Genomic DNA, 12,558 nt, shown 5'->3' on the forward strand with positions numbered 1-12,558 from the left:
GATCCCCTTTTAAGTGTGTGCAGCAGCCTTACGGACTTATATATATATATATATATATATATATAACAAACAAGGGAAAGTTGTGCTCACCACTAGTTTTTAAAAACATTAGGCGGGGGTGCAATGAGGGTGTGACCACAAAATACATATAGACAAATACAAGATTCCTCTGCACTCAACCCATTATCAATATATTTAAGACAGAGACATTTTGTGCATACTGCTACTGAAAAATGCCTTACCCTTTAAACAACACAGGGATTGTTTGTCCATATATTGCAATATATTTAAGCTGGCCAACTACGTCAAAGTCATCCCATATCTGGCCAGTCCTATGCTCAATTTTCATCTGATTCATTAAGAATTCTATGGTTTAATTATACATTTTATAAAAGGGACGAATACGTTTTACCTGCAACTTACTAGCTGCTTTCAAAGTAAAACTCCCAAACTTGGCTGCCCTTTTATTAGACACCAGTGGGATCACCTGACTATAGTTGGAGGGGGTGGGAGCTACAACATGGAGCTGGTCACTGCTCTTGTAGAACTATAACAAACAAGGGAAAGTTGTGCTCACCACTAGTTTTTAAAAACATTAGGCGGGGGTGCAATGAGGGTGTGACCACAAAATACATATAGACAAATACAAGATTCCTCTGCACTCAACCCATTATCAATATATTTAAGACAGAGACATTTTGTGCATACTGCTACTGAAAATGCCTTACCCTTTAAACAACACAGGGATTGTTTGTCCATATATTGCAATATATTTAAGCTGGCCAACTACGTCAAAGTCATCCCATATCTGGCCAGTCCTATGCTCAATTTTCATCTGATTCATTAAGAATTCTATGGTTTAATTATACATTTTATAAAAGGGACGAATACGTTTTACCTGCAACTTACTTGCTGCTTTCAAAGTAAAACTCCCAAACTTGGCTGCCCTTTTATTAGACACCAGTGGGATCACCTGACTATAGTTGGAGGGGGTGGGAGCTACAACATGGAGCTGGTCACTGCTCTTGTAGAACTATAACAAACAAGGGAAAGTTGTGCTCACCACTAGTTTTTAAAAACATTAGGCGGGGGTGCAATGAGGGTGTGACCACAAAATACATATAGACAAATACAAGATTCCTCTTAATAAAAGGGCAGCCAAGTTTGGGAGTTTTACTTTGAAAGCAGCTAGTAAGTTGCAGGTAAAACGTATTCGTCCCTTTTATAAAATGTATAATTAAACCATAGAATTCTTAATGAATCAGATGAAAATTGAGCATAGGACTGGCCAGATATGGGATGACTTTGACGTAGTTGGCCAGCTTAAATATATTGCAATATATGGACAAACAATCCCTGTGTTGTTTAAAGGGTAAGGCATTTTCAGTAGCAGTATGCACAAAATGTCTCTGTCTTAAATATATTGATAATGGGTTGAGTGCAGAGGAATCTTGTATTTGTCTATATATATATATATATATATATATCCTGAGGAGTTATCTGTTATATTTGTAACATCTATATGACCAGGTTGTCACTTCCGTTTAAATAAATAATCCATAAAGTGTAAAAGTCTTTTAGCAATCCTGAGTCATTGTTACAAAGAGTAACAAGAGCGCATGTGAATCATTTGTGATGTAAGAATAGAACATATTACTTGTCTAGCTGTATAAAACATTCACGTTGTTCCTCTGCGCAAACTGTGTAGCCTAATATAGCATTCAGTGAGAACACATCATCAAGCAAAACCCATTCAGGTGGAAAAAAAAAAAGTTTTCCTTAAAATAAAAGATGCAATTGCCTTGCATTATATGATACATCTTAAATTTGATTATGAAGACTAGTTTTCTTTGTACTTGGAATCTGTTTAATTACACAGATCATACCAACTGATTTCCAAGCCAACATTTATTTTAGCTGTGAAAGAAAGACAAGAACATATTGTTCATTACTAATCTAAAAACACAACTGAGTATTGATGTCTATGGGGCATATTCATAAAAAAACAAAAAAAAACTAACCTTAAAATAAACTTTACATCATCGTTTCAATGTCGTAGAACACTGTAATATCACATCTTTAAAAAGCAGTGTAATGATTATGCAAAAGAGCAGTCAAGTGTAAAATCCTGGCACAAAGAGGTGTTTGCCTAAAAAAAAGGCAAAACAAAACCAACATTAATTGCCACCACTTTTAAACATTTTACTTATTGCAGATAAAGAAAGGGGCCCCATAACTAAAAGTTATAATCACCAACTGAAAGAAAAAAACTTAAACTTAGGGAATCATTACATTTACATTGCCAAAATGGCTGGATGATCACAAACCCATGGAACATACAGCAATACTGGCACATGTGTGTCACAATTCTCGTCCTACTGACTGGTAACTTGCTGCACAAGTCTGCACTCTAAATTACAGGCTGGGACCAGATAAAACAATATATAGTTTAATTCCTTTTTTGCAATCCACAGAATGATGCAGTGGAGATCACACCCATGAGTGAAGCAAATAACTACTTTTAAGAACTTTTGAAGAAAGAACACAAAGTCCCCTCAGAAGAACAATGATAATAAGCGGAAATAAAACGGTCAGGGGGTCATCCACACCCAATCTAACCATGGGAATTTTGTCTTTGACCCTCCCCCCTTCATCAATCAGTAGCCCAAAATATGTTAAATTTCAAAACAACCTTATATTCTTTGATTATTTTCATGCATGTTTAGAAAAACACATGGCCTTCTTTGTTAATCTCTGTCTATTCCAGAGATTTTTATCCTATGGTTTGAGACCCGACACTGGGTCCCCATGTCGTTTAAGGCAGGAGCCCAGGGTAAATATAATTTATTAAAGATTTATTTACGGTATTTTCTACAATAGATAATGATAATTAAAATGCACCATTGTGTTAGTTTTATACCAGCTCTGGAGTCCCCAAGGTACAGTATATCATAGATCTTATCTTAACATTTAGGGGTTGTTCACCTTCCAACACTTTTTAAAGTTCAGTTGGTTTCAGATAGTTCATCAGAAATAAAGACTTTTTTTTTAAATGACTCTCTATTTTCTATGTGTGACTTTCTAATATTGAAGTGAAAGTCTAATTTTTCAACTTTCTAAAGCTGCTCGGGAGGGGGGGGGAGTCACTGAATCGCTAAACTGTTCTAAATCAATACATTTGGTTGATACATTTCTTCTCTTTGTCTCTGGGTTTCACTAAAGGTACCTGTTGATACAATAATTGCCAATACTCGAGAGATGTTGCCGAGTAATGTATCAATTAATTGAAGCAAAATAGTAACAGTTTTGAGTCTGCGCCTGAATTAATGAATGGCCAGACTGGTACACCAGACACAAGAACCTTTAAACTTAGATTATGGAAAAACAGTAAAGAATAAAAAATGGAAAGTGATTGAAAAGTCTTTTTTCCGGAGAACACCCTGAAGACAACTCAACTGAAAAAAATATTTGGAAGGTAAAACACCCTTTTAAGGATACAAAAATGGCATGTGGATCATTTAGAGTGAAGGGAGGTACATGGAGGCATTGGGGAGAAGAGCTTGAATCTGTATTGTTTTACCTTTTAGGAATGGACTGTGGGGTTTTTTTTTTTTGCGGAAGGCGGCAACTATTTAAATAACTATGTTACTATGACTGAAGCAAAATAAAAATTTGGTCAAACTGCAGTTTCCTGAGAGAGTTGTTGAATCACATGGAAAAAGAGAGAAGAGGCAGGAGGATAATTAGAATTTTCTGCATCTACCATACATATCAATAAGAAGCATTAGCTTACAGTTGAGTATGAACATATAGGATAGGACAGCATCACTCAACAAATAGCCCATGGACGGGAATAATATATTAGGAGTATTAAGTGTAAGTGCAAAAAGCAGACACCCATGTTTTTTGCACTTTCTTCACTGCACCTGCCAGTAAGTCCCTGCGCTCCAAGACTGAGAGCAGAGACCTGCAACCGGCCACCTTTTGGGGGCGGGGGAGTCTGTCATTCTGGTATTTTTAGCTTTCTTTGCCATTAAAGGGGTAGTTCAACTTAAAATTAACTTTTAGTATTATGTAGACAGTGTCATTATTAGACAATTAACAATTGGCCTTGATTTTTTATTTGGCTTTTTGTTAAGCAGCTCTCGAGTTTGGAATTTTAGACCGGATCTGGTTGCTAGGATCCAATTTTCCCTAGCAACCAGGTAGTATAAATTAAAGACTTGAAGATGAACAAGAAACAATAATAAAATTGTAGCCTCATTGAGCAATAGTTTTTGGCAACCCCCATTCTAAAGTGGCAAAAGAACGCAAGAAAGTCATAAACTACAAGAAATAAATTATAGAAGACCAAGTAAAAATTTTCTAAGAAAAAGCTATTCTACACCATACTAAAGGTTAACAAAGATAAACCATCCCACTGGCATCAAACACCATTTTTACCAGCCAGGACAGTAAAATACCAGCCAGGTGGCACCTACTCATAAATACAATGTTACCCATGTTCATGTTTGCTCTGGCTGTTGCAATCCATTGGAAATGCACACTAAATACTTTACTGAGGCTAATCTGTACAACAATCTTCATGCTTTCAATGGATTACATCAGTAGTACTGGAAATACATGTTTCCTGAAATGTTACTAATGAGTCTGAATGAGTCAATTCTAAGCAACACTATTCATAGATTTGTTGAGATGGGATACAAACTGGAATAGTGTTCTTTGTAAAAGAAACCATAGAAACATAAACAGTATTTGTAATATTGCTGTTTCACCTGGACCTGGTGCATACAAATATGAAAAGGGAATACTTGAACCAACAAATCAGAGGCAGTCTGGGTGTATGTTATCAGTTTTCATTAAAAGTTAATGAGAGCAAACACACTGGATACAGTTAGACAGCATAGGCCTATACTACTCAGGGTCTAATAGATCTCTGGGACTGATACAGTATGTTCAGTTATTAAAAAGTTGTGACCAATGTAAAAGGCTGTGTATATCCAGTGGACTGTATATTGTAGAACTGCATAGTCAGAAACACTTGTAAGTATTATTTAAACTGCCCCAAATATAAATAATAAATTGTCTAATTGGTGTGTGTGTGTGATATCTCCCGAGAACTATTCACACACTCTCACTGACCACTGTCATATGTCACTCAGTCCAAGTAAAAGAAATGTAATACAACTGAACACAGATTCTACAAACGGTTCCAATAGAGTGGCTACTTACAAAGATATTTGGCTGTCATGTTCACCAGAATATTTGTATCCAGGCCCAGACTGGCAATCTGTGGGTTCTGGCAAATGCCAGAGGGGCTGCTGTAAGATTCCATAGAAAGTGACTATTAAGTGGGCAGGTAGGGGTTGTTTGGGCCTCTGTGTACTAAGAATACCAGGGCTTATTTTGAATCCCAGTCCAGTCTTGTTTGTATCCAGTAGTCATGAAGCTATTAAGACTTCCGTGTTAATGGTAACAGCTGCTGTCTGCAAAACTACACCTGCACATTGTATTGCAGTCTAGCACATGCAAACTACTGAAGCCTGCAGTGGACAATCTTCCTCTATTGCAATTCTTCCTGAGGGTCCCTGTGCTGTGTGCTGAGACCTGCTATTTGCAGTTACACAAGTATTTACATAATTAAGGAAAATATTGTGTTTAATGTAATAATGTAGTCAGCTGAACTATTCAAATTGCTTAGTTCTCTGTTGTCACTATGATTTGAAACCCAAAACCACACATATGTGAAGCCATTTTAATTATCTGGATCCAACTGAGACTAACACATCACAGATGGGGGGATCACAAAGCATTTAAGGCGAGGTCCAACTGTGCATAACTTTTCTTATTCTGAAGTTAACACTTGCCCTAACCAACACAAGTAATATATTTTTGGAACTTGAACTTCCTTATCAGTGGGTAAATCATACTGGCCCACAGGTTTCTGGCAGACCCATGCATCCCTATTTGATATTAATCCATAATCCTGAGGGTATAAATTATAGCATTCAGTGAGAACACATCATCAAGCAAAACCCATTCAGGTGGAAAAAAAAAAAAGTTTTCCTTAAAATAAAAGATGCAATTGCCTTGCATTATATGATACATCTTAAATTTGATTATGAAGACTAGTTTTCTTTGTACTTGGAATCTGTTTAATTACACAGATCATACCAACTGATTTCCAAGCCAACATTTATTTTAGCTGTGAAAGAAAGACAAGAACATATTGTTCATTACTAATCTAAAAACACAACTGAGTATTGATGTCTATGGGGCATATTCATAAAAAAACAAAAAAAAACTAACCTTAAAATAAACTTTACATCATCGTTTCAATGTCGTAGAACACTGTAATATCACATCTTTAAAAAGCAGTGTAATGATTATGCAAAAGAGCAGTCAAGTGTAAAATCCTGGCACAAAGAGGTGTTTGCCTAAAAAAAAGGCAAAACAAAACCAACATTAATTGCCACCACTTTTAAACATTTTACTTATTGCAGATAAAGAAAGGGGCCCCATAACTAAAAGTTATAATCACCAACTGAAAGAAAAAAACTTAAACTTAGGGAATCATTACATTTACATTGCCAAAATGGCTGGATGATCACAAACCCATGGAACATACAGCAATACTGGCACATGTGTGTCACAATTCTCGTCCTACTGACTGGTAACTTGCTGCACAAGTCTGCACTCTAAATTACAGGCTGGGACCAGATAAAACAATATATAGTTTAATTCCTTTTTTGCAATCCACAGAATGATGCAGTGGAGATCACACCCATGAGTGAAGCAAATAACTACTTTTAAGAACTTTTGAAGAAAGAACACAAAGTCCCCTCAGAAGAACAATGATAATAAGCGGAAATAAAACGGTCAGGGGGTCATCCACACCCAATCTAACCATGGGAATTTTGTCTTTGACCCTCCCCCCCTTCATCAATCAGTAGCCCAAAATATGTTAAATTTCAAAACAACCTTATATTCTTTGATTATTTTCATGCATGTTTAGAAAAACACATGGCCTTCTTTGTTAATCTCTGTCTATTCCAGAGATTTTTATCCTATGGTTTGAGACCCGACACTGGTCCCCATGTCGTTTAAGGCAGGAGCCCAGGGTAAATATAATTTATTAAAGATTTATTTACGGTATTTTCTACAATAGATAATGATAATTAAAATGCACCATTGTGTTAGTTTTATACCAGCTCTGGAGTCCCCAAGGTACAGTATATCATAGATCTTATCTTAACATTTAGGGGTTGTTCACCTTCCAACACTTTTTAAAGTTCAGTTGGTTTCAGATAGTTCATCAGAAATAAAGACTTTTTTTTTTAAATGACTCTCTATTTTCTATGTGTGACTTTCTAATATTGAAGTGAAAGTCTAATTTTTCAACTTTCTAAAGCTGCTCGGGGAGGGGGGGGGGAGTCACTGAATCGCTAAACTGTTCTAAATCAATACATTTGGTTGATACATTTCTTCTCTTTGTCTCTGGGTTTCACTAAAGGTACCTGTTGATACAATAATTGCCAATACTCGAGAGATGTTGCCGAGTAATGTATCAATTAATTGAAGCAAAATAGTAACAGTTTTGAGTCTGCGCCTGAATTAATGAATGGCCAGACTGGTACACCAGACACAAGAACCTTTAAACTTAGATTATGGAAAAACAGTAAAGAATAAAAAATGGAAAGTGATTGAAAAGTCTTTTTTCCGGAGAACACCCTGAAGACAACTCAACTGAAAAAAATATTTGGAAGGTAAAACACCCTTTTAAGGATACAAAAATGGCATGTGGATCATTTAGAGTGAAGGGAGGTACATGGAGGCATTGGGGGAGAAGAGCTTGAATCTGTATTGTTTTACCTTTTAGGAATGGACTGTGGGGTTTTTTTTGTTTTGCGGAAGGCGGCAACTATTTAAATAACTATGTTACTATGACTGAAGCAAAATAAAAATTTGGTCAAACTGCAGTTTCCTGAGAGAGTTGTTGAATCACATGGAAAAAGAGAGAAGAGGCAGGAGGATAATTAGAATTTTCTGCATCTACCATACATATCAATAAGAAGCATTAGCTTACAGTTGAGTATGAACATATAGGATAGGACAGCATCACTCAACAAATAGCCCATGGACGGGAATAATATATTAGGAGTATTAAGTGTAAGTGCAAAAAGCAGACACCCATGTTTTTTGCACTTTCTTCACTGCACCTGCCAGTAAGTCCCTGCGCTCCAAGACTGAGAGCAGAGACCTGCAACCGGCCACCTTTTGGGGGGCGGGGGAGTCTGTCATTCTGGTATTTTTAGCTTTCTTTGCCATTAAAGGGGTAGTTCAACTTAAAATTAACTTTTAGTATTATGTAGACAGTGTCATTATTAGACAATTAACAATTGGCCTTGATTTTTTATTTGGCTTTTTGTTAAGCAGCTCTCGAGTTTGGAATTTTAGACCGGATCTGGTTGCTAGGATCCAATTTTCCCTAGCAACCAGGTAGTATAAATTAAAGACTTGAAGATGAACAAGAAACAATAATAAAATTGTAGCCTCATTGAGCAATAGTTTTTGGCAACCCCCATTCTAAAGTGGCAAAAGAACGCAAGAAAGTCATAAACTACAAGAAATAAATTATAGAAGACCAAGTAAAAATTTTCTAAGAAAAAGCTATTCTACACCATACTAAAGGTTAACAAAGATAAACCATCCCACTGGCATCAAACACCATTTTTACCAGCCAGGACAGTAAAATACCAGCCAGGTGGCACCTACTCATAAATACAATGTTACCCATGTTCATGTTTGCTCTGGCTGTTGCAATCCATTGGAAATGCACACTAAATACTTTACTGAGGCTAATCTGTACAACAATCTTCATGCTTTCAATGGATTACATCAGTAGTACTGGAAATACATGTTTCCTGAAATGTTACTAATGAGTCTGAATGAGTCAATTCTAAGCAACACTATTCATAGATTTGTTGAGATGGGATACAAACTGGAATAGTGTTCTTTGTAAAAGAAACCATAGAAACATAAACAGTATTTGTAATATTGCTGTTTCACCTGGACCTGGTGCATACAAATATGAAAAGGGAATACTTGAACCAACAAATCAGAGGCAGTCTGGGTGTATGTTATCAGTTTTCATTAAAAGTTAATGAGAGCAAACACACTGGATACAGTTAGACAGCATAGGCCTATACTACTCAGGGTCTAATAGATCTCTGGGACTGATACAGTATGTTCAGTTATTAAAAAGTTGTGACCAATGTAAAAGGCTGTGTATATCCCAGTGGACTGTATATTGTAGAACTGCATAGTCAGAAACACTTGTAAGTATTATTTAAACTGCCCCAAATATAAATAATAAATTGTCTAATTGGTGTGTGTGTGTGATATCTCCCGAGAACTATTCACACACTCTCACTGACCACTGTCATATGTCACTCAGTCCAAGTAAAAGAAATGTAATACAACTGAACACAGATTCTACAAACGGTTCCAATAGAGTGGCTACTTACAAAGATATTTGGCTGTCATGTTCACCAGAATATTTGTATCCAGGCCCAGACTGGCAATCTGTGGGTTCTGGCAAATGCCAGAGGGGCTGCTGTAAGATTCCATAGAAAGTGACTATTAAGTGGGCAGGTAGGGGTTGTTTGGGCCTCTGTGTACTAAGAATACCAGGGCTTATTTTGAATCCCAGTCCAGTCTTGTTTGTATCCAGTAGTCATGAAGCTATTAAGACTTCCGTGTTAATGGTAACAGCTGCTGTCTGCAAAACTACACCTGCACATTGTATTGCAGTCTAGCACATGCAAACTACTGAAGCCTGCAGTGGACAATCTTCCTCTATTGCAATTCTTCCTGAGGGTCCCTGTGCTGTGTGCTGAGACCTGCTATTTGCAGTTACACAAGTATTTACATAATTAAGGAAAATATTGTGTTTAATGTAATAATGTAGTCAGCTGAACTATTCAAATTGCTTAGTTCTCTGTTGTCACTATGATTTGAAACCCAAAACCACACATATGTGAAGCCATTTTAATTATCTGGATCCAACTGAGACTAACACATCACAGATGGGGGGATCACAAAGCATTTAAGGCGAGGTCCAACTGTGCATAACTTTTCTTATTCTGAAGTTAACACTTGCCCTAACCAACACAAGTAATATATTTTTGGAACTTGAACTTCCTTATCAGTGGGTAAATCATACTGGCCCACAGGTTTCTGGCAGACCCATGCATCCCTATTTGATATTAATCCATAATCCTGAGGGTATAAATTAAGCAGAGCCACTCTTCTAATTACTTCCCCATGCCTTTGCCCTATTCTCATACCCTCATTTTGTTGCTATGCTTCACCTAACATAGTAACAGAGGTAGAAAATACAGCCTTTTAATTACCCAGCCAAAATCACAGGTGACGTGTGATGTATGCATCACACATCACCCCTGGGCCCCCTACAGAGAAAGCAGAAATGCCCCCCAAGTGGCCGCAGGGTCTGCTTCCTCTGTAGTTATGCCACTGCTTTTATGTTTTTATAAAACCTGCTTAACTGCTAGTGATCCAAAGGAAGGCAAAATTAAAAAACCTGAACTGAAGCCTCTCCAATTTGCAACTCCCTGGATCAATTTTGGAATAAGAGCTATTTTAAATAACCCTGTAATTTCTCACTTTCAGGAAGAGAATTCCACAGCTACAGACGGAGCTTCCTTTCTTCTAATTGGATTGAATGCCCTCATGTAAATGGATTTACTGGTGAAGCATTAAAAAGTGTATCATATGTCCCCTTATATACATACAAATAGTTATCATATACCAACTATAGCGCCTCTTCTTCAGCGTAAACAACCTCAACTTGGCCAGTCTTATTTCATGACTGAGGCTTTCCATACATTTTATCAGCTTAGTTGTCTTTCTTTGAATTCTAATTCAATAATATACCTTTAAAGCACTGGAGACCTGAAATGTCAGGAAATATCTTAGGTGTGAAACTGGCAGGCGGAGCCTCTGTTAGCTTGATCAGGGGCGATTCTAGCCCTCGCCCCTCCTCACGGCACTCACCTTTAGAGCGCCGGAGAGGACAGGGGCGGTCCATGTCGCTTAGTGCAGAGAGAGCAGAAGAGGAACATGCCTACCTGGCCGGTAAAAATTATGGTTGATTCCAATGTTATTAATAGGGAAAAAAATAAATATATATAGGAAGGACGGTATTTTTTTCCATAAAAGGTGCCAACCCTAATGGCCACACGTGTCGGCAGGTGACTTGGCTGGGCAGGGCAGCCTAGATCAGCGTCCTATACCAACCCAGTGGTTAAGGCAGGTGGCGTTGACTTAGCCACACTTCGCCAGGTGAAGTTTCGCCAGGGTGCCACTAATTCACTAAAATCCGAAGTTGCGCTCAGGGAGGCAAAAGGTAGCCAAGTTGCGCTACCGTAAATTCATCAAGCGAAGTTACGCTAGTGATACCTAATTTGCATAAGGCGCCAAGTTAAAGTACAATGGATGTATATGTAGCAGCAAATACATTACATTACACAAGCCCAGGAAAGCTTCATAAAATAAAATAGAGTTGTTACATGTGCCCACTGTATAGTTTAGGTGCCATATGTTAGGAAATGTAGGGGGGAAGGAGGGTACCCCCAAAAAAATTTACGATCTTTTTTAGTCTATCACCCTTAAAAAAGTAAAAGACGCCAGCGTTTTTTGGGACTTAGAAAAAATGTCAACTTTTTTTGAAGCAAGCCCTATCTACTCTATTGCACTTCGCCTGATCTGAGGTGGCACAACTTCGCCTGGTGTAACGGTGCGAATTAGCGCTAGCGTAGGTCCACTTCGCTAGCGAATTTACACCAGCACCTGTTAGTAAATCGGCAAAGTAACGAAATGATGTCACACTGGCAAAATTTCGCTATCGTTAGCCACTTCGCCCTTTAGTAAATTTGCCCCTATGTGTCTAGGACGTAATGGTAGGGGGGGGCACTAGGCATGTACCTTATTTTGTCACCTAACCCTAGCATGGGACCCTTGTGTCAGTGCTTGTTCGTTCACAAGCACACATTGAATGCATGTGCAAATGACCAAGTAGTGAGTGAACAAGCATTGTGGAACAGTTTTGGGCGTGAGGTAGTTGGCCAGTTGTCTGGCAGCTTGGCCCAGCACTGCAGTGGAGCAGCTGCAGTAAAAACCAGAGAATCAAGGAAACAGGCCTAAGGTTACCATCTGTCCCCATTTAAGATTCCTTGTGCAAAACTGACCCTGGCAAGCATCCCCATCTCTGAAAGCTGAACCCATGGCAAGTGAGCCGCCTACAAGCCAAGCACTGCTTTTCCAGGACAGGAGGAAGGAGCGACCTTCTGTCACCTAACCCTATTCCCTCCTCCCACGTCCTCCAAACTCCCAGACTTAGCTTTTCTGTTGCTGAAGGAAGCACCCCCTATCCATTGCACTTTCCTGCTCTGCGCCACTACATCTGACATGTAAATGATCTGCACTATGAACACTGCCCAGCACAGCTGTCATCCATGGCTCATACTCAGGCCCGGG

At 38.2% G+C, this 12,558-nt stretch overlaps 1 long non-coding RNA gene across 3 annotated transcripts in view; it reads right to left on the reverse strand.

Moving 5' to 3' along the window:
* LOC121401519 overlaps positions 1-10,460 on the reverse strand; it is a 301,118-nt gene extending 290,658 nt beyond the window's left edge. The window contains exons 1-3 of one of the 3 annotated variants that reach the window (XR_005966307.1): positions 9,528-10,460; positions 6,310-6,437; positions 2,022-2,149 (exon numbers count right to left, since the gene is read on the reverse strand). This is a non-coding gene — a long non-coding RNA (uncharacterized LOC121401519). Of the gene's footprint in view, positions 1-2,021; positions 2,150-5,232; positions 6,009-6,309; positions 6,438-9,527 lie in introns of those variants that run through there. The other 2 variants (XR_005966308.1, XR_005966306.1) reach the window with 2 other exon arrangements.
* Positions 10,461-12,558: the final 2,098 nt, after the last annotated feature.

Source organism: Xenopus laevis, chromosome 3L (assembly GCF_017654675.1).
Source record: "Xenopus laevis strain J_2021 chromosome 3L, Xenopus_laevis_v10.1, whole genome shotgun sequence".
Classification (NCBI taxonomy): domain Eukaryota; kingdom Metazoa; phylum Chordata; class Amphibia; order Anura; family Pipidae; genus Xenopus; species Xenopus laevis.